Source organism: Rattus norvegicus, chromosome 1, assembly GCF_021556685.1.
Source record: "Rattus norvegicus strain SHRSP/BbbUtx chromosome 1, alternate assembly SHRSP_T2T, whole genome shotgun sequence".
Classification (NCBI taxonomy): domain Eukaryota; kingdom Metazoa; phylum Chordata; class Mammalia; order Rodentia; family Muridae; genus Rattus; species Rattus norvegicus.
In genome coordinates this window covers 50798153-50817107 of record NC_141534.1, presented here as the reverse complement: position 1 = coordinate 50817107, position 18955 = coordinate 50798153, and the positions used below count along the sequence as shown (strand labels likewise).

At 47.3% G+C, this 18955-nt stretch overlaps 1 protein-coding gene and 1 long non-coding RNA gene across 9 annotated transcripts in view; one reads left to right on the top strand and one right to left on the bottom strand.

Annotated features, from left to right (window-relative positions):
• Nucleotides 1–18955, top strand: part of Agpat4 (1-acylglycerol-3-phosphate O-acyltransferase 4) — a 106167-nt gene that overhangs the window by 35199 nt on the left and 52013 nt on the right.
• Nucleotides 6221–17792, bottom strand: LOC108349099 (uncharacterized). 2 transcript variants are annotated; one of them, XR_015649430.1, is made up of 4 exons: nt 17511–17792; nt 17228–17397; nt 7131–7247; nt 6221–6517 (listed from the first exon to the last, which is right to left on the bottom strand). It is a non-coding gene; the product is annotated as an uncharacterized LOC108349099 (long non-coding RNA). The 2 variants fall into 2 exon arrangements; XR_015649429.1 differs by lacking the exon at nt 6221–6517 and having other exon boundaries at nt 6677–7247; nt 17511–17726.

The window sequence follows — 18955 nt, the reverse complement described above, 5'->3', positions numbered from 1 at the left end:
GAGTTACAGGTGGTTGTGAGCCTTCTGACATGGGTGCTGGGAACTGAACCCAGTCCTTGTAAGAGCTGGAATATACTTTCTTGACAGCTGAGCCATTTATCCAGTCCCATGTATTTTTAATTGACACAATAATCGTGTTTATTTGTAAGGTCTATGCAGGATCTTGATAAACATATACAAAGCAGACTGGCAGGCACCTGCATCATTTCACACTTGGGTTCCTCCTTTGGGCTGGGAACATTTCAGATCCTATCTACACACATGCAATCACACAGCACATAATTAATATTCTCCTGCTATTCTTACCGTGTTATCAGGCACTGGCTGTTACTCCACCTCTCCGAGTACACCCACATATAGAAGCTTTTAATCTTGATACAAGGCCATTTCCAAATCCTGCTTTTGATGTGTGTGTTCCTTGCCTGGAGTCCCATGTCACAAAACCTTTCTTCTCTGCTTTCTTCTAACAGTTTTATAGTTTCTGATCTCACATTTAAGCCTCCAGTCCAAGTTGATTTCTCACAGGGAGAGACATATCCTGGTTTCATTCTCCTGCATCTGCACACCCAGTTTTCCAAATGCCACGCATCTAGGAGACTGTTTTCTCTGATGTATGCCTTGGTTGTGGGTCCCTGACTGTAAATACGTTTTCATTTCCTGGCTCTCTATTCTGTTCCCATTGGCTAACAGGTCTGTCTTTTGCCTGTATCTTGACGCTTTGGTTTCAGTGGCTTTGTGGAATGTTTAAAGTCAGGTGTTCTACTCCAGGCTCTGTCCCTTCACTCACAATTGCTTTGCCAACCAAGAGTCTTATGTGGTTCCATTCAAATTTTAACTGAGTTTTTTTGTTTGTTTTCTATTTCTGAGAAGAATGGCTCTGTTAGGGTCTATTGAATCTGTAGATTCTGTTGGGTAGTATAGACATTTTCTATGTGTATGCACACAAAGTAAGTGTGTGTGTGTCTGTGTGTCTTTGGTGTCTGTGTGTCTGTGTATGTGTCTGTGTGTTCCTTCCCCTCTTTAGCTTTTTTTCCTTTTTGGTGGTATTGAATGAAGGCTTCTGGACTGTGCCACTGAAGTGTGCCCTCAGCTCTGCCCCCTTCAATTTTTTTTTTATCCGTGTTTCATATTGTTTATTGAAGAGATCACATAATTCCTTGGTTAAGTTTGTTCTTCAGTATTTTACGATTTTGGGGCTCTTTTGAATGATATTGCCTCCTGCTTTCCTCACGGCTATTTGACTGTTGATGTAAAATGCCGCTGATTTGTGTGTGTTGATTTTTGTATCTTATATCAGTATTGAATTTCTTTATCAGTCCAATAGCGTGTTTTGTTTTGCTAGGTTTTGGTGGAACCATTGGTTTTTCTCTGTTTCTAAAAATCATATCGGGGTTGGGGATTTAGCTCAGTGGTAGAGCGCTTGCCTAGCAAGCGCAAGGCCCTGGGTTTGGTCCTCAGCTCCGGAAAAAAAAAACAAAAAACAAAAAAACAAAAAACCAAAAAAACGAACAATAAAAATCATGTCATGCTATACATGGACTGACCCTGGACTCTGACCTCATAGGTAGCAATGAATATCCTAGTAAGATCACCAGTGTAAGGAGAAGCCCTGGGTCCTGCTAAGACTGAACCCCCAGTGAACGTGATTGTTGGGGGGAGAGCAGCAATGGGGGGAGGATGGGGAGGGGAACACCCATAAAGAAGGGGAGGGGGAGGGGTTAGGGGGATGTTGGCCCGTAAACCGGGAAAGGGAATAACACTTGAAATGTAAATAAGAAATACTCAAGTTAATAAAAATAAATAAATAAATAAATAAATAAATAAATAAATAAATCATGTCATGAGTGAACAGGGAAAATTAGCTCCTCCTTTATAGCTCTTTAATTCCTTCCTTTTCTTGCTGCCCCAGGTAGGATTTCCAGTGTTAAGTTAGAGTATATAGACTGTTTACCTGTTCTTGTCCTAGGGGAAAGAACTTCAGCATTAAGTAAGTTGTTGGCTGTGGGTTATTTGTTTCGATAAAGCACATTCCTTCTATATATAATTGGGGTGGAGACAGTTTGATCATGAAGTGGTATTGGATTGTATCCGGTGCTTTTTTTTGTGCCTATTTGAGGTGACCATAAGTTTTCTTGACCTTCATTTTATTGATGTGATACATTACGTTTATAGATTTGTATACGCTAAACTATCCTTGTATTTCTGAGGTAAATCTCATTCGATAATGGTATATAATCTTTTGGATCTTATATTGACTTTTTTGTTATTGTTGGCTATTATTCTATTCAGAATTTTCATAGATGATATTGGTCTGTGATTTCTTCTTCTCTCTTTCTAGTAGTTTCAATGTCGTCGTCTGGTTTTGCTATTACAGTCACTTTGGCCATGAATAAGTTAGGAAGGGTTCCTTCTATTTCTTTCTTTTTTGTTTGTTTATTTGTTGTAACTCGAGGGGAAGAAAACAGTGTTGGTTCTTTAAAGGTCTGACAAAATTCCACAGTGAATCATTTGGAAGCTTTCCTTCCTCAGGAGACTGTGTCATTGGTACTCTCTTGAAATTCATTGTGTTTTTTCAGATTTGCTGTGTTCTTATGGTCACTCTTGGTAGGTTATGGTACCAGCATTTCTTCCTGGTCATCCAAGTCCTTGGCATCTTCCTATCAGCCCCTACTAACATTTTGGTCTATGGCATTGGGTTTTTTCTTTCCTGATTTTAATTATTATTTTGCTCTTCTCTGATTTGCTCCATTAGTGTAGCTAAACATTCTGTTTTGTAAAACAAAAAGCAGACCGGGCTTTGTTTCATCCACCTTTCGTATTCTCTTTATTTTGTTTGTTTCCTCTCTAATCTTTGCTGCTTCTGCTAGCTTTAGGTTTGTTCCGTTCTTGTTTTTTTTTTTTTTTTTTCTTTCTGGCTCCTTGGTTTGCACCATTGGCCTCTTTATCTGGAGTTTTTCTCTGTTTTTGATACACATGCTCTTAGTTCAGCCTTTGATCTATCTCAGAAGGGTTTAGTGTTTTCTATTTCTATTTTTACTTTTTTTCAAGCAATTTAAAATTTTCCAAATCCAGAATAGTAACTGCTTTTACCCACTGAGCCATCTCTCCAGCCCAAGTGTACTATCCTTGGTTGTCATTTGTTTGTTTCTTTTAGGAATGGGGAAAGTGATTTTCTTCTGGGCTAGATGATGTCACTGAGAAGTCTGCTGTCATCCTGTCGGGAGTTCCCTCACATGTGACTCTTCCGTTTATTTTTGAAGGTTGTCTCTCTTTGCTTGCATGCATGATAGTTGCCTGTAATATTCCTTGGAGAACACCATAAGTGCTTTGAGCCTCCTATAGCTGGATTCCCACATCTATTTCAAATTTAGCTCCAATACAATAAAATTTACTATCTTACTGTATATACTGGCTGCCCCCTGCCTCCTCTCTGTTCTGCCTACAGCACCTTTCATAAAATACATATTTGCCTTCTGATATTACAATGGTTCCTCATGACCTCTTTGGCTAACTGGGTTACACCAGAAGATCTGTTTAGATGAACTGATTCATTAGCTGTTCTGGCTGTCCGCTGGTTTGTCCGTTTGCTTCGCTCGCTCGCTTGCTTGCTTGCTCTTTAGTTCACTGACTGAAGTCTTCAGCTGCAGAGTTTTGAAGCTCCCCATCCCTGCAGGATTCATCACCCAGCCAGATCACAAGCTGTGGTTCTTATTCCATGCCTTGTCTGTGTTTTCCTGTAGCTCACTGGGCTTCTTCATAACTCTTCTTTTGAATTCTTTTTTAGACAAGCCATCACCTTTTCTTCCTGATGTCCTGGAAGAAGAATTGACATGTTTCTTGTGAGGCATCGTAGTCTCTCTTATCGAGTTTCTTTTTCTTATGTCTCTCCATTGACATTTGCATGCCTGGTAGACCAGTTACCTCTGCCAGCTTTGTACGATGGCTTTCACAGTAGAAAGACTCTCTTGCAGCTATGGTTTGGATGTAGCTCAAGTAGGCTAGGTTGGCCTTGTTCCGAGGTTGGCACAGTAGTTGCTTGTGTAGCTTCATCAGCTGTGATACATGTTGGCAGTATTGGTGAGTGACCCAGAACCTAGACTACAGGGCTTTGTGGGACTTCTCTGGGATGCAGCATTTAAGTGGACCAGGTTTGCTGACTGCCTTGGCTATAGTGATGCTTGGCTTTGGGGTCAGTAAGTACATGTAGGTGGTGTGTAGCCCTCAGAGTTGGGGGTTGTGTACCTTTTAATGTGTGAGGGCTATAATGATGGCCAGGATGGTTTCCTGTCTCTGTCTGAGCCACAAAGGTGTCTTTGCAGAACATTTCAGTGGGGGTAGGGCTGTGGGGAAACGGGATTGACAGCTTCCCTGGGGAGGGCTTCTTATCTGCTCCCTGGTGTCTAGGTGAGACAAGAGGCTCAAAGAAGGCTACATAACTTCCAGGCAATGGAATGACGCACAGCACAGCCTCGTTTCCTTCCCGGAATACATGGAGGTAGAACCAGCTCCTGGCAGGCTGACTAGCCATTCGAAGGGTTCAAAGCTGGAGAGCAGGACCACCTGCCGGCTCCCCAGATGTCCCTGTGGGCAGAGCTGCTCAGGAGGCATTGCTGTTGCTTCCTGTGGGGAAAGTGTGGGTAGACACAGCCACCTGTCTACTTCCCAGGAGACCCTGTGGATGAGCGACTGGGAAGGGTAGCAGGCTGCTTCCTGTGGTGTGGGAGTGGAGCAGGGCCACCTGGCTGGTTTAAGGGCCAAGATGAGAAGAAGAGTGGAAGACAGCTGTCTGGTTGTTTCACAGGACCCCTACTGGGCATCTTGTAGCATGAATCTGGGTCAGGCATGGTATGTGGCTGGCTGTCCTGTAGAGCCATACCACAGCATAGATGTCCCACAGCTCCTTGCAGGGGCGTGGCCTACACAGGCTACATGACCTTCCAGGAGCCAGTCTTCTCAGTGCCTATGTCTTGAGGCTGTTTGCTTACTGAGCGAAGTCCCTCTTGCTTTAGGGACAATCTCTTGGATATATAAAAGAAAGGTTGAGGGCTGGAGAGATGGCTCAGTGTTAAGAGCACCGACTGCTCTTCCAGAGGTCCTGAGTTCAATCCCCAGCAACCACATGGTGGCTCACAACCATCTGTAATGGCATCTAGTGCCCTCTTCTGGTGTGTCTGATGATAGTGATGGTGTACTCATATACATAAAATAAATAAATCTTTAAAAAAGAAAGGTTGAGTTATGAGTCTTAGTCCCCTTATAAGGCAATTGTGTGCCCCTGTTCTGTGCTCCTCTATATCTCCACAGGACTCTGGTGGTCTGCCTGAAACACATCAATGAGAACAGCTGTTCATTCCTTGTTTCCTTCCATCTGTTGTAGAGAGAAACACTTCCAGCTCTTCTTGTCAACCATCTCGCAATCCCATCATCCTTTATGTGCCTTATTTTGTAAATTCAAAAGTTCTTATGAGGAAAGAGAGCTGCGGCAACTGTCTTACTGACAATTCCCTTTACCGACTCGGAGTTCACAAGTGGGTCTGGCACCATTTCTAATGTTTGATGTTTGTATCAGAGGCCCTTTCTCTGTGTGAAGAATGCTCCCCAAATCATACAACTAGAAGTCTTTGATCCATTGTCTATGGCTTACGGTCACCAAACACCCATTAAGCCCAGAGCCATAGAATGTGCCTTCCTGAGTCACCTGCTTTATTCTAATGTGGCTCTAGTAATTGGGCATCCACCGTGGTATTATAGGGAAAGGAAATATTTGTCATGGCCGGGCATAGAAAGCAGAAGGTGGAATCATGGCTGTGGGAAGAGAGGCTTGCCATGACTAAGGGGGGAAGACAGCTGACTGAGGTGAATGTTACATTGTTTGTTTGCTTTAAATACTTTTCCACACTGCAGCAGTGGGAGAGCTGGATACATCAAATTAGGGTTAGCAAAGCAATGCTGGTTGTGCTTTTTTTTTTTTTAAATCCCATTTAGAGGACTTGCCTATTCTTCAGGCTATTCCAAAATCTATCCGTTTGCGACCCGAGATCATATCTGTTTGCACTGTCATAAGCCCTAACCAGAGTTCAAACAGACAGCTAAGAGCCAGGTTCTCATTTAGAGGTAAGTCAGAAATGAGGTTCAGGCTTGAGCAAGATCACCCACGGAGATATTTGGGGGAGGTTTTCACCTACTTGTTTCTGGTGGAATTTACAATGAGTAACAGTTTAAAAATGACGGTGAATTTTTAATGTCATCATCATAAATAAATTGAAATATTCAGAACAAATTCCAAGTGAAAACCCATAATTAACTGTTTGATACAAGTGGCATTTCACGGGCGAGTGAAAGGAAGGGTAAGCAGACGATACAGAGGACTTGGTGTCTTGGTATGTCCCACACGCTCGGTCCCCATTTCTCCCGGGAGCAAGGACTGCTTGGCTCCTAAGGTCAAGCAGTGTCGAGTCATTTCTGTAACCGTGTGAGTGGAGAAGGGATGAGCTCTGATGAGGAGTCAGCATGGTTCCTAGAGAGAGAGAGGGAGAGGATGTGGTAGACAGGGTGTGTGAGCCATGCTGGGCTTGGCTCATGGGTTCCATCTGATGCATCTGACTAGGAATTGTGCCGACCCTCTGTTGGGGTCTAAATCTCAGCCCACATCCAAACAGACCACACCAAGCCAGCGTGGTTCCACATGGAAAGGTTTAATGAGAGAAGAAGAGTACAAGAGGAAAAGAATAAAGGCCAGCCATGAGCAGGTGGAGGGAAGGGGGAGGAGAATGGGGAGAGAAGAGAGCAAAGAGCAAGAGAGGGAGGAAGGGCCAAGCAGCCCCTTATATCAGTGTCAGGCAAACCTGGCTGTTGCCAGGCAACTGTGGGGCGGAGCATACCTGGCTGTTGCCAGGTAACTGTGGGAGTGGAGTTTAGACAGAACACCAACACCCTCCAACCGCCATCTCCACAGCACCCCATGTCTGGAGTATCTTAGAGAGAAGAGCCAGTTTTTAATCCTTCTTGTTTTCCTATCTGTCTCTGACTGAAAGGCTGTCGTTACCCAGCCATGAGGAACACACACTCTCCTGGGCCTGTGGGCCTGCAGCTTGATCAGCAAAGGGCTGTGCCATGCTGGTTTGGCCCACCTTGCTGTATTCTCTCCAAGTTAAGGTTAAAACCTGATCTTGGGGTTCAATGGTTTCTTCTGGCACAGGAGTCACACCAAGCAGAAAACTTACTGCATCCATCACTTGCAGCTGATCCTGTAAGAGAAAGCCAGATGCTTTGTTTCCCCGGGTTGCACCCTGCTTACTTCACTTACAACGTTTGGTCCTCTTCTGTTTTCCTGTTAAATATTTGAGCTCGTTGTCACTGGGGTGGTGGTGGTGGTGGTGGTGGTGGTGGTGATGGTTGTGGAGGTGGTGGTGATGGTGGTGGAGGTGGTGGTGGTGATGGTGGTGGAGGTGGTGGTGGTGGAGGTGGTGGTGGCGGCGGTGGTGATGGTGATGGTGGAGGTGGTGGTGGCGGTGGCGGTGGCGGTGGTGGTGGTGCAGGGCAGCATGCAACTCTGAGGAAGCTCGCATACCGAAGACTGAAATGACATCAGTGACAGACAATGCACAGAATGGACGTGTCCTCAACAGCAGGACACAGGGAGCAGAGAGTGTAGATCTGGTGGCCAGAGCTCATGGATGATGACTGGAGAATAATTGACTTTGGGTTGGGGCTGGTTGGTAGGGGGATGTTTTGTCTTTCTCTTCCTTGATTGCCTCACTATGTAGATAGAAAAGGATGTTATGTCAGACCCGCCCTGTGTGCTGGCAGAGGACGGAGCCCACTGAGCAAGCTCCTTTAAGGTCAAAAAGGGAAGACGTTGAAAGAAGTGGGGGTAGAGGTTGGATTACTCTGTGCACAGCAGTCTCTAGGGGAAGGCTACTCTGACATCTTGCTGTCATTTTTTTTCCTTCCTGACACTGTAGACTTTAAGCTACAACAACAGAACCAGAAAACTTAGTAGTCTATTAATGTCAGGAGCAAAAAAGGTGGCGTGGAAGGCTGTAATGGAGCTACTATTTTAGGAAAGACTGGAGAAGTAAAACAAAATGAAAATGTTTCTGACCTCAGCCCTGACCCAGCGCTGGGGCCTGGTGGCCAAGTTCCCTGTCCCTGTACATGGGTTCCGGAAGCCTGGGTCTGCCCTGGAGGGTCCGTGAGCTCTGCTGTTTCTGGTTTTACCCGGCTGTTAGCCTTACATAGCCCCACAGAATCCCTCCCATGGACAAAGAGAAGAGACAAATGGAGGGAGGAGAGAGACAACTCTTGGTGCTAGGATGCCAAATAAAGTACTTTTAAATTTAATTAAATAGTTATTATGCAATTTAATAATATTTAATAATAAATAATTTAATTAAAAAATAAAGATGTGTGTATGTGTGTATGTCCGAATGTTAGTTTGTGCACATGAGATCACGTGCCCCATGGAGGCCAGAGGTGTTGGAGTCCCCAGGAACTGGGTGTTTGTGAGCTGTCTGATACAAGTGCTAGAAACAATCCAGGTCCTCTGCAAGAGCGGTGCATGCTCTGAACCACTGAGTCATTTCTATAATCTCCAAGTGAAATATTCTGCCCTGCTGCTTATAGGCCAACCACTGACCAGCCACAGAAACCCTCAGTCCAGTTGATAAGCCTACAGCTTCTGACTGAAGATGCAGAATGAGGTCCTGTGGACAGATGCTTCCTAAATTGTTTCAGGCTGGGTTAGAAATGTAGCTCAGTGGGTAGAGTTCTTGCCCGGTGTGCAGGAGACCCTGGGGTTAGAGCCTGTAAGTTGGGTGTGGTGATACCTGAATTTGAGGTCATCTTCAACTACAAAGCTGGCTTGGAATCAGCCTAGGATATTCTTGCCTCAAGAAGAAATAAGTAAATCTTAAGACGAAATTTTAGATAATTTGCTACAAGCACCAGGGGCTCAAGGAGGTGTGGCAAATGTTTCCTTTCTCTTCCCACTGTGGCTTGTTACTTGGGCAACCGTAAAAACTCAGTCTGTTTGATGTAAAGATGATAAGGCCCAACCAAAAGGCCCATGTTTCTGATAAAATGTGTGATTCACTGTGATTGCTGGTTATGGTCACAGGAAGTTATTTATAGCCCCTTTCTGTACCCCAACCCAAGTTCCCCTGTGAAGATCGCTTGGCCTTGTGTGTGTAGTTGGCCAACTGGCAGTGGTTGAGCATGGGTACTGAAGCAAGCTTAAAGGCCTTTGTACGGGCTCTCCTGGAGAGAGGCCATTTCTCTTGCCTCAAGTGATAAACACTTAAGGCGTGCCCCAGGGAGGTGCAGCTGGCCTTCGAGAAGCTTCCTTGTCCTGTCTGAAAGAGGCAGTCAGGGCTTGGAGTCTTGTCCATCACAGCCTCAGAAAGGGCTGTGTATCAGGGAAAGTGTCTAAAGACACTGGGCTGGTTTTTATGTATGTGTGTGTGTGGGATAGGGGGTGCAGAATGCATGACCGTAGGAACCAAGAGTCAGTTCTTGTCCTCCTGAGGGAAGTAGAATTTCCGTCTAGTCAGAGCCCCAAGCACAGGTTTGAGAGCAACCCCATCTTTGGGCTAGGTGGAGGACTAGTCACCTGTTCCTTCCTCTGAGTACCGTTCCTTGGGTCATCAGACTGAGGCGTCCGTGGGCAATTCTTCAGACCCCATGACAAGAGGAGCCCAGTTTCTATACCCCTGGTCAGCTGTGGTAGCTGCTGTTTGTAGCCGTTCTGTGTCCCCCCCCCCCCAACCTGCCACCAGCATAACAGTGTAAGCCCTTCCCCACCCTGAGATCAGTAGCCCCTCATGTCCGCCATGTTGGAAGGTACGTCTGGGTGTGGCTGCTGAGGGTCTATTGGAGTAGACCTGGGTCTGTAATTCCTCTTCCTTGCTGACTAATGCATTGTGTTAAATGTAGTAAGTTGCCAAACAAAAACCAATTTTTTAAGCAAGGATTTTCACTTTCTGCTTCATCTAGGGAAGCCTTGTGAGGAAGGGCAGACGATAGGCTCATGGTCTGTGTTCCAGAGCCATTGAGGTAGAGACAGCCTGACGCTGTAGGTGAAAGTCCTGTGCGTCATCGATGTGGCCAATGTGTGGGTTCTGGGCATGGCTAGCACTTACAAAACTCACACAGTTCCTCAGCCCCCTCCCAAGCGGAAGTGGGAGTCAGCTGAAGGCTGTTGCTTCCTTCAGCTTGTCAACAGAGCCAGGCGGGGTGACACCAGAAAACTGTAGCCCTACGAGGCCAGGTCCACCCCCATCCCTTGCTAAGCTAGTGTTGCCGAAAGGAGGCTCATGAGCCAGTGCTGTGTGGAGTTCATCTGGACATCAACCTATCTGGAAGCAAGGCCGCCCCATGCGAGCAGCTCTGGCCAGTGTGCAGGGAAGGGGGGAGCACATGAGATGGGAGGGGAGGACCAGACACAGACTTGCTGCCAAGGTAGGTTCATCTGGATCCCAGAGAGGGCAGTCCTCCTGTGATAAGGGGGCTCTGGAGAGGCCTATGGGGAACTAGAGAAAGGAAGAGGCTGTCTAGAATCCAAGAGCCAAAGCTGGGGAAGAACCACATCCGCTGATGCACCCCAGCACTCCGTTCCCTGTGTCGCAGCCTGGCTAGGGACCACACTGTGTGGCTAATCCCAATCAAGATTCGTTTAGGGCTTCAAGGCTAACCCCTTTCCCTAGGTGGTGCTGCCTCTGATGGGTCGAGGCCACCTGGAAATGTGGACTGTGTTATGTGTACTCACACTTGGCCCTAGGACAATGTTTCTCAGCCTCCCTAACGCTGTGACCCTTAAATACACTTCCACATGCTGTGCTGACCACCAACCATAAAAGTATTTTCATTGCCACTTCATACTGTGATTTTGCTACTAAAATGAATTGTCGTGTAAATATCTGTGTTTTCAGTTGTTTGATGCTCCCGCTAAGGGGTTGAGACCCTAGGACAAGGCACCCTTGTACCAGGGAGTGTTTTCCCTGGCAGTGCCTCTGAGGCCAGATGGCTAAAGGCACCATCCTGCTCTGTCCCACCTAAGGGATATCTGTCACCGGGTGACAGACGGTCAGTGGGTGGGCAGTCACAGCTATGGAAGGCTGGCACTCTTGCGTCCCAGGAATCCCATCATCAAGGACCCAGACTTTACCAAAGACTCACACCTGTTTTTGAAGAATACTTGCCAGGTACCTCTGGGGTACCCTACCCACCCCAGTTTGCCGGATCGTAGGCTGGCTCAGAGACAAGTTGTCTGATAGGTACTGTGATGGTTATTCTTGGTTGCCACCTTGATGACATCTAGACCGAACTAACAAAACGCAAGCTTCTGGGCACACCTGGGAGGGATTTTTAGTTAATTGGATCACGTGAGGCCTGCCTTAATATCACTTGAGGTGGGAAGACCCGCCCTAAATCTGGGCCACGCCTCTCATGGAAGCCTATATAAGTTCACAGAAGCGGTGGGCTTTTCCCCCTTTGCTTGCCTGCCCTGGCAAGTCCATTCTTCGCTTCGCTGGTATAGAGCCTACTTCTTCAGGAATTCTAGCGTGCACTGAAGGCCAGCTGAGACATCCAATCTAGCCTTATAGATTGAACAACTATTGGATTCTTGGATTTACTGTCAGGAGACTACAGCTGTTGGACGCACTGGACTACAGCCTGTAAACCACTCGGATACATTCCCTTTTTACACATGTATATTCATTGTTAGTTCTGCTGCTCTAGAGAACCCAGACTAATGCAGGCATGCCTCTCCTAAGGGACAGGTGGTCGTGAGAAGCCGGATTACAGATGAGCCAGGCACATGTGGCTGAGTACATTACTGGCCGTGCCCTTGAAGTGGAACTTGTGAGATCACGCTCCACAGGGCTGTAGAAAAAGAGGGGCGGTAGGGGGCTGGTTAGTTGCTGTTCAGGTCATTATGTTTGCTATGGCTTTCAGGTGTTGGCTAGCATTGGCTCTGAGCCTGCATATCCATTGCTGGTTTAGCTGCACAGCTAGCTGGCTTTCAATAGGATCAGTTCTGGAGACACGGAGCTGGAGTGGCTTTACAGCCACCTAGCAAGTAAAAGGTCTGAGGTTTCCAAACAGTTTTCATTTACTTTTTGAGATATGCAAATACCATGCTTCCTGGGGCTTTTCAAAGAGCCTGTTCTTAAAGCAGACACTGGCCTGCACCATCTCAAGCAAGTCTGCCCCTTGCTTGTCTTGGGCCCCAGGTGGTGACAAGGTGCTTGCCCTGCTTGGCAGGTGTTTCGGTTTTTCTGTACTGTTTGGTTTAGTTGTTTTTAGACAGGGTTTCCTGTATCCCAGTCAAAGGTAGCTTTTCTGTTCTGTTCCTCTTGGTTCCGTCTCCCAAACGCTGGGATTACAGGCACGAGCCTCAGTAACCAATTTAGTTATCGGTGGGGCTGGAATCCAGGGCTTCATGCCTGGCTGACCACTAACTGAGCTATACGCCCCAATCCCTCAAAAAGGGTTTGACAGCCAGGTGGAGTTTATTTGGGAAGGCACAGCTGGAGGGCATTTACTAAACAGACCTGGAGGCAGGGGTGGAATATTGGCTATGCTGAGACTCCAATCTCATGGGGACATTTAGACCCAAACCATGGTAAACTGAGGCACAGTTGGATTATAGGTACACACAGAATGATGCAGAACAAGAGACAGCCCAGTCCCACTGTGTAGGATAAGTTTCTATACAGTGCCCCTGAAGCTGTACTTCAAGAGTCAGGTATTAAAATATGGTGTGTGCGTGTGTGTGTGTGTGTGTGTGTGTGTGTGTGTGTGTGTGTGTGTGTGTTATTAAGACAAGAAAGGGCGAACCCACTGTAGTTGAGCAGCAGAGCTTGCAAAGGGGACAGAATTATCAACGTTGTCATGGTCACCCTGTCATAGCTTTGTCTAAATCCATCTTCTGTTGCTGTGTCTGAATGCTGCAGGCTGGAGTATTTATAAAGAAAAGAAGTTTATGTATCTCCACAGTCCCGGAGGTAGGAAGTTTAAGGACATGGTGTTGGTGATTCAGAAGACGCTTTCTCAGCTGTATCTTTCAAAGCCACACGGGACCCTTGTCCTCCTTTGTGTCCTCAACTAGTCATTCCTCAAATGCTCTGCCACTAAATACCTTTAATATAGGAATATGGGGGTTGTGTTTTAGTGCATGGATTCAGGACATGTGTCACGGATCCGTGGCAGCCTCTCTGTGCCCTGAGGCTGCAGTGGGAATGATTGGGGTCCTAAGGAGCAGTCCCGGAGGCCTGCAGGAGGGCAGGAGGCCTGCAGGAGGGCAGGAGGCCTGCAGGAGGGCAGGAGGCCTGCAGGAGGGCAGGAGGCCTGCAGGAGAGCAGGATTGTATGCCTTGGTACCTGGCAGTGGCTGTCAGCTGTTGGCACCGTGAGGTAAAGGTAGCACAATGCAAAACTGTGGGCGTCATGTACCACCAATTTCAGAGGTGTATTCCAGAGGTAATCCTGTGAAAGTGCTATTTTAGAAGTTATAACGAGAGGTAATGTTTTAAAAATCACCTATAAATTGTACGAATCTTTTTTACAAATATATGTTTTTGTAAGCTGGAAAAAAATCTAAACGACAAACAAAAGCTAAGCGGGAAACAGTCCAGTGAAGGGCACAGAAAAGGGCAGCCTAGGAGATGCAGGAAGATGGATCCATCGCTCGACTGGTCAACTGCATGTTCCAAGGCGGGCAGCAGGCTAGGGTCCTGGGGTAGGGGTGATGGGATGTTTCACATCTTCCCTAATGGAGCCTGAGTAGAGGGTAGACAGCAGGAAGGACATGGGCAGAGGAAGAGGCCACCAGTGTGGCTTGGTTGGTATTATGGGCCAGGCAGAGGGCGATTGCCTGTGAATCTCATCAGCTTTGCAGGTGCTGAAGATGGGGTGGGCCCTGATCCCACGTGGCTGGTGTACATAGAGAAGATGGTGTGAGGGACACGGACAGTGTCATGATGAGCAACGCCACTTCTGAGGCCAGCAGAAGCCTGGGTGGGGACAGGTGACAGGTTTATCCCAGGCCCTCTGATCTTAAACTTCTGCCTCCAGCTGGGAGGCAGTAACTTTTATTGTTAGTCCCTCAGCCCATGGCTCCCTGCTGGGCAGCCCCGGGATGCTAAGAGGTGCTTTTCAAGTTGCTTTTTGTCTGGTTATCTTGCCCACCCGCCTCGTCTGTTGATGGCCCATCTCCTGGCTTATCTTTCTGATTGTACAGGATTACAATTAAATGTCTTGTGTTTTTCTTCTTGGGCCCAGCCAAGGAGTCTAACTCCCTCCTTTAGAGTCAGGGACTCGAAGGATTGAAATGGGTTGTGTGTAGAGCCCCAGCCCCATTCTGGTCCCGCCAGGGATGGGTTGCAGGAAGGTGGCGGCTCTGTTGGAGGTAAGGAACTGAGCTGTCTCATTCAGCCAGTCTCCAGTGTAGTGCCAACAGGAACTTTATTCTATTCCTCCCCTTCAAACACGCTTCTCTAAGCCCTCAGGTCTGATTCGCTTAACACCCCCAAACTGCCCTCCAGACCTGGAGACAGCTCTCACAGGTGACCGGCTTCCCTGGATGAATCACGTGAGGTGGGGATGGGTGGGGCTTTGCCCCCTGGTGTGCAGGCTTAATGACCGATGAAGCAAATCTTTTCTCGATTTTTGTGGTTTTGTAAAAAGTACTGGGAGATGAAGTCCTCATCTGGGCTGCATGCGATGTTGTCCCAGATATTCCTGAATTTCGTATTCTGAATCTCAAGTGACAGAGGAGTTGGGGAGGGGAAAGGATTTTGGATTTTTAAGTTATTTTTTTATGCGTTCATGTGTGTGCATGTTCACGTGGACGACACAAGTTGACATGGGGTGTCTTTCCTTTTTGCGGTGGCATCTCCCAGAGCCTGAAGCTTGCTGGTTGGCTATGTAGCCAACCCTGGGATCCTTTAGCTCCCGCCCCTTCCACCTGACGCTCCCATCATTGGGATTACAGACGCTTGCTCCTCTGCCCATCTAACCAGGTCTTCTCTTTACATAACAATAGTTACTGGGGTATTTGAGTCCTTAAAAAGAATAATATAATTATACTAGCCTGTTTATTTTTGAATAACAATCTATTTGCCCCTCCCCCTCCCCCATGCATGCTTGGTGTGTGTCTGTGTCTGGTATGTATGTATGTGTGTCTGGTAAGTATGTGATGGGCATATGGTATGTGTGTGTATGTACACAAGTGTATGTACATGTACGCATGCACGTGTGTGTGTGTATACCTGTGTGTATATATGTGGACATGTGTAGTGGTGGTACGTGTGTGTGTAGTGTGTGTACATGTGTGTGCATGTGTATTTCCCTAACTTTTGGTAAAATAAATGACTTTACACTCTAAGGAGGGAAATTTACACTATAAAGTGTACAATTGCGTCCGCTAACTTGGGAGGGCAGCTGACATACTGAGCGGTGTGAGCAGGTGCTTGAGCAAGTTGCCTTGGCTGTTGCTATGGTTTACAAAGGGATAGGCTGTCCTTGGGCTCCTTCTTTTTTTTTGGGCAGTGTTGAGCTCCACTGTGGCTTGGGTTACAGCTTTTCAGTTCAGGCTTGGAGTGTGAGTTTGGCGCCCTGGGTGTGGTCTAGGGAGGCTGAGGTTGCCAGAAAAGAAACCCTAGGGTATCTGTTGACATTTCCTGTGTCATTTCAATCTTCCGGGTAGGAGAAAGTCGTTTAATATATTTTATAAATTATGTAAACTTTACAGTTATAAAATTTGCATACGCTCGTGATACATATTTAGTTCTTTTTAAAGGATGAGAACTACTTGGAGAGCATTGTGGTTAGCCCGTGGCATTTTGTTTTCATATGCCAGAGATGGAAGTGAAGGGACTTAACTTGGAGTACGTGTAGAATTCTCATCCAGCCCTGACCCTCACAGCAAAACACATTTTCCTGTTTTGCTCCAGTTCGCCTTATCTTAGGTCCTGAGGGGATAAGAGGCATTTCCAATAGTCCGAGGAGGTCTTCTCCCTCCTGGCCTGATGCCCGGTTTCCAGGAAGTAGGGGATTACTGGGGAAGAGAATCCCTAACCTCTCTCAGCTCCTAGGAATTCGAGTCATCCGCTTACTTAAAATGTGCAGTATAGCACTCTGCACCCCCAGTATGGGAAGAGTGGGTGGTGTGGGAAGCACTGAGCTGACCAAGGGTGCCTGGCGTTGAAGCTCCCTTTGGAGGCTGTGTGCAGCTGTTTAGGGGGAGACCAGCTGTGGGCCCCAGGAGAAGGGGTTCTTAGTATGGAGTTAAGTGGCCCTGTTCTAAAACCTTGTGACTCCGTCAATTTACCTGGGGCTCGGGTTTTGTTTTGTTTTTATTTATCATTGTGAAACTGGAAAATACACTTCAACATGTTCCAAAACCAGAAAGGGAGGTGAAGGTGGTCTCACGGTATCTCAGTCAGACAAGCACACTGTCAGCTGGCAGGGAACATACGTGCTTTTCTGGGAGCTCTGACAACTAGACACGTGTACAGAGGATTTGGGGTGGTGTGGGAGTGTTGGGGTGTGGGACGGTGGAGGAGTGTGGGAAGAGGCAGATGCTGGAGAGCCCCGGGCAGATGGCTTATCAAAGCTATGTTCCTGTGTTGAAGGACATTCTGTGGGAGAAGTACTCCCTGTCAGCATTCTCCACACCTCAGAAGGCACCTGGAGAAGGCTCCCCAAAAGATGAATTCAGAGGTTTCCTGATAGGGTCCTCCCAGGATGAAGCAAAGCCCCTGTGTGTTCAGTTCCATTAGGCCTGGCATGAACGCGAGGGGTCTCTTCAACATCTTTCCTGTGCCTTCAAGCCATACACATCAGCCTAGGTAGGTATTCTTACAGGATAGAAGGTTGTATCTGCTCTGTCAAAAGGATCCCCTTGACTCCTTGAGAGCAGTCTTATGAGATTAAACCCTTCGTATGTAACAGAAGAGTCAGGCTTAGTTCAGATGTGTAGAGAGAAAAGGGTTAGGGTAGGAGAGAGCAAAGGAGAAAGATGCTTTGCTTGCGCTAGAGCGGATGTGCAGAGGGGTGGATGCAGCAAATCAGTCACAAGGCTAAAACTTTGGGCAAGAGCAGTTGTGCTTTGAACTGACCAGACGTTCTGCAAACTGTGGGAAAGAAGCTGGGAGGCCGTGACTACTTAACCTATGCTACCCATTGGTCCAGGGGGATGGGCAAGGCGGTTTAGTTCAACATACCTCTTTCTCCATTTGTGTTGCGTTTGCCCCAGAGGGACTTCGGGCTGTCCTCCTTACTCATCTTGCTCTCACTTTGCATATAGAGTCCTCTTGTCTGTGAGTGGGCGATACCCAGTCAAACCAGGAAAGGTTGCTCCCTTTGGCTTGGTTCCAGGTTCGGATCCCTAGAACTGAACCAATGTCCACGGTGGGACCAAGCTCACACTCATCCTCTGGCCTTGGTGGGTGGTCTTAGACCAAGGACGACCGATACTCTGGTAACATGGGCACTCCGGCTCTTTACCTTTGTCTCCTGTTCCTTTTTGTCATGAGATTCTGCCGCTGTTAATTCTCCAGAAGGTGTTTTTGGAAGAATTCCCGAATGATGCTTGGGTGTGAATGTTCAGAGTGAACGGCCAGTCGCACTGTGCTTTATAAAGATGACCTTCATGTGTTGCATCAGCCAGCAGCTAGCTCTGACTGGCACAAGGAAGAGAGCCATACAAATTCAACAGCGATTAATAAAAATGGGGTTTCTGTTTCTAGTTTAGTGTGGCTGGGTATTACACTCGAAGGTCACTGTACTGGGCTCCTCATCCTGCAGGCTGCTGTGTGGAGAATCAACGGGGGGGGGGGGGCTTGTAAGGAGGGAAACCACTTTCACATAATTTACATGAAAGGATAAGGGTGTGTCAGACTGGGGTTCTTTTCTTGGAATGAGAGGAAGGTTTGAGAAGTAAGCAGCAATTCCCACCAAGGGTAGTTCCTTCCGCCGTGAGTAACATGCTCCTCCACGGGTGTGTAACAGTTTCACTAAGGGACCTGCTTCCTTATCTTCTGAGATCTCTCTCTGACGTGTTAGACCACAGCCTCTGAGTCTTCTGAAACCCAGTTACTCCTACGCAAACCAACGGAGGATGAAGTATTTCCCCGTTCTTTCCTGTTCACCTCTACTGATGCTCATCTGCCCCTGAAGACGGCCCGCTCCAGGGCAGTGGGTTAGATTAGGGGTGAGATCCAGAGTTGGCAGCTACCGCTCTCTCCAGACACCGGCCCCTCTCCTGTGTGGTTGAGTGAATGGGCAAAGGCTACCTCCTACTCCAGGGACCTGGTGAGCACCCCTATACTACACCAAGTGCTCCTCAGTGCACGGAGCGCCCCTATACTGCACAGACTACGAACTCTAACCCTGAAGGTGCACTTTTACTTAGCTGTTGGAGGATGGGCGAACCAGGATTGTTTTATTGCATTCCATAACTTTCACGTGATCGCAATTTGACGAACTCAATGCTGTGCAGTGAGGTCTCCTCTAGCTGTGGCCATGAAATCTACTGGGACACACAGGAAGGACCCCTATAGCCACACTGCTGGTTCCTCCATATCAGAGACAGGAGTAGTAGGACTTCCCGTGGGGAAACATGACTAGGGTTGGGACTGGTTCTGTTGGCAGAATACTTACCTAATATGCCCCAAATCCTGGCTTTGATCCCTAATGCCGCACAGGTCAAGTATGGCAGCACCCGTGTCTCCAACTAGAAAAGACCATGATCAGTGGCATGGACTACTGTGCCTTTTACCAGGTTATCATAAGCAGAGGTGAATCTCAGAATGAAGGAAAAGGCATTTACAAAGGGCAATTGGCTTTGAACGGCTCTGTTCTGAATCTTCACGTGACGCCAGACCTGCTCAAACAATGGACTTTGCCGTCCTTTCAGGGGACATTGAGTGAACACCACTGTTGTCATGTAC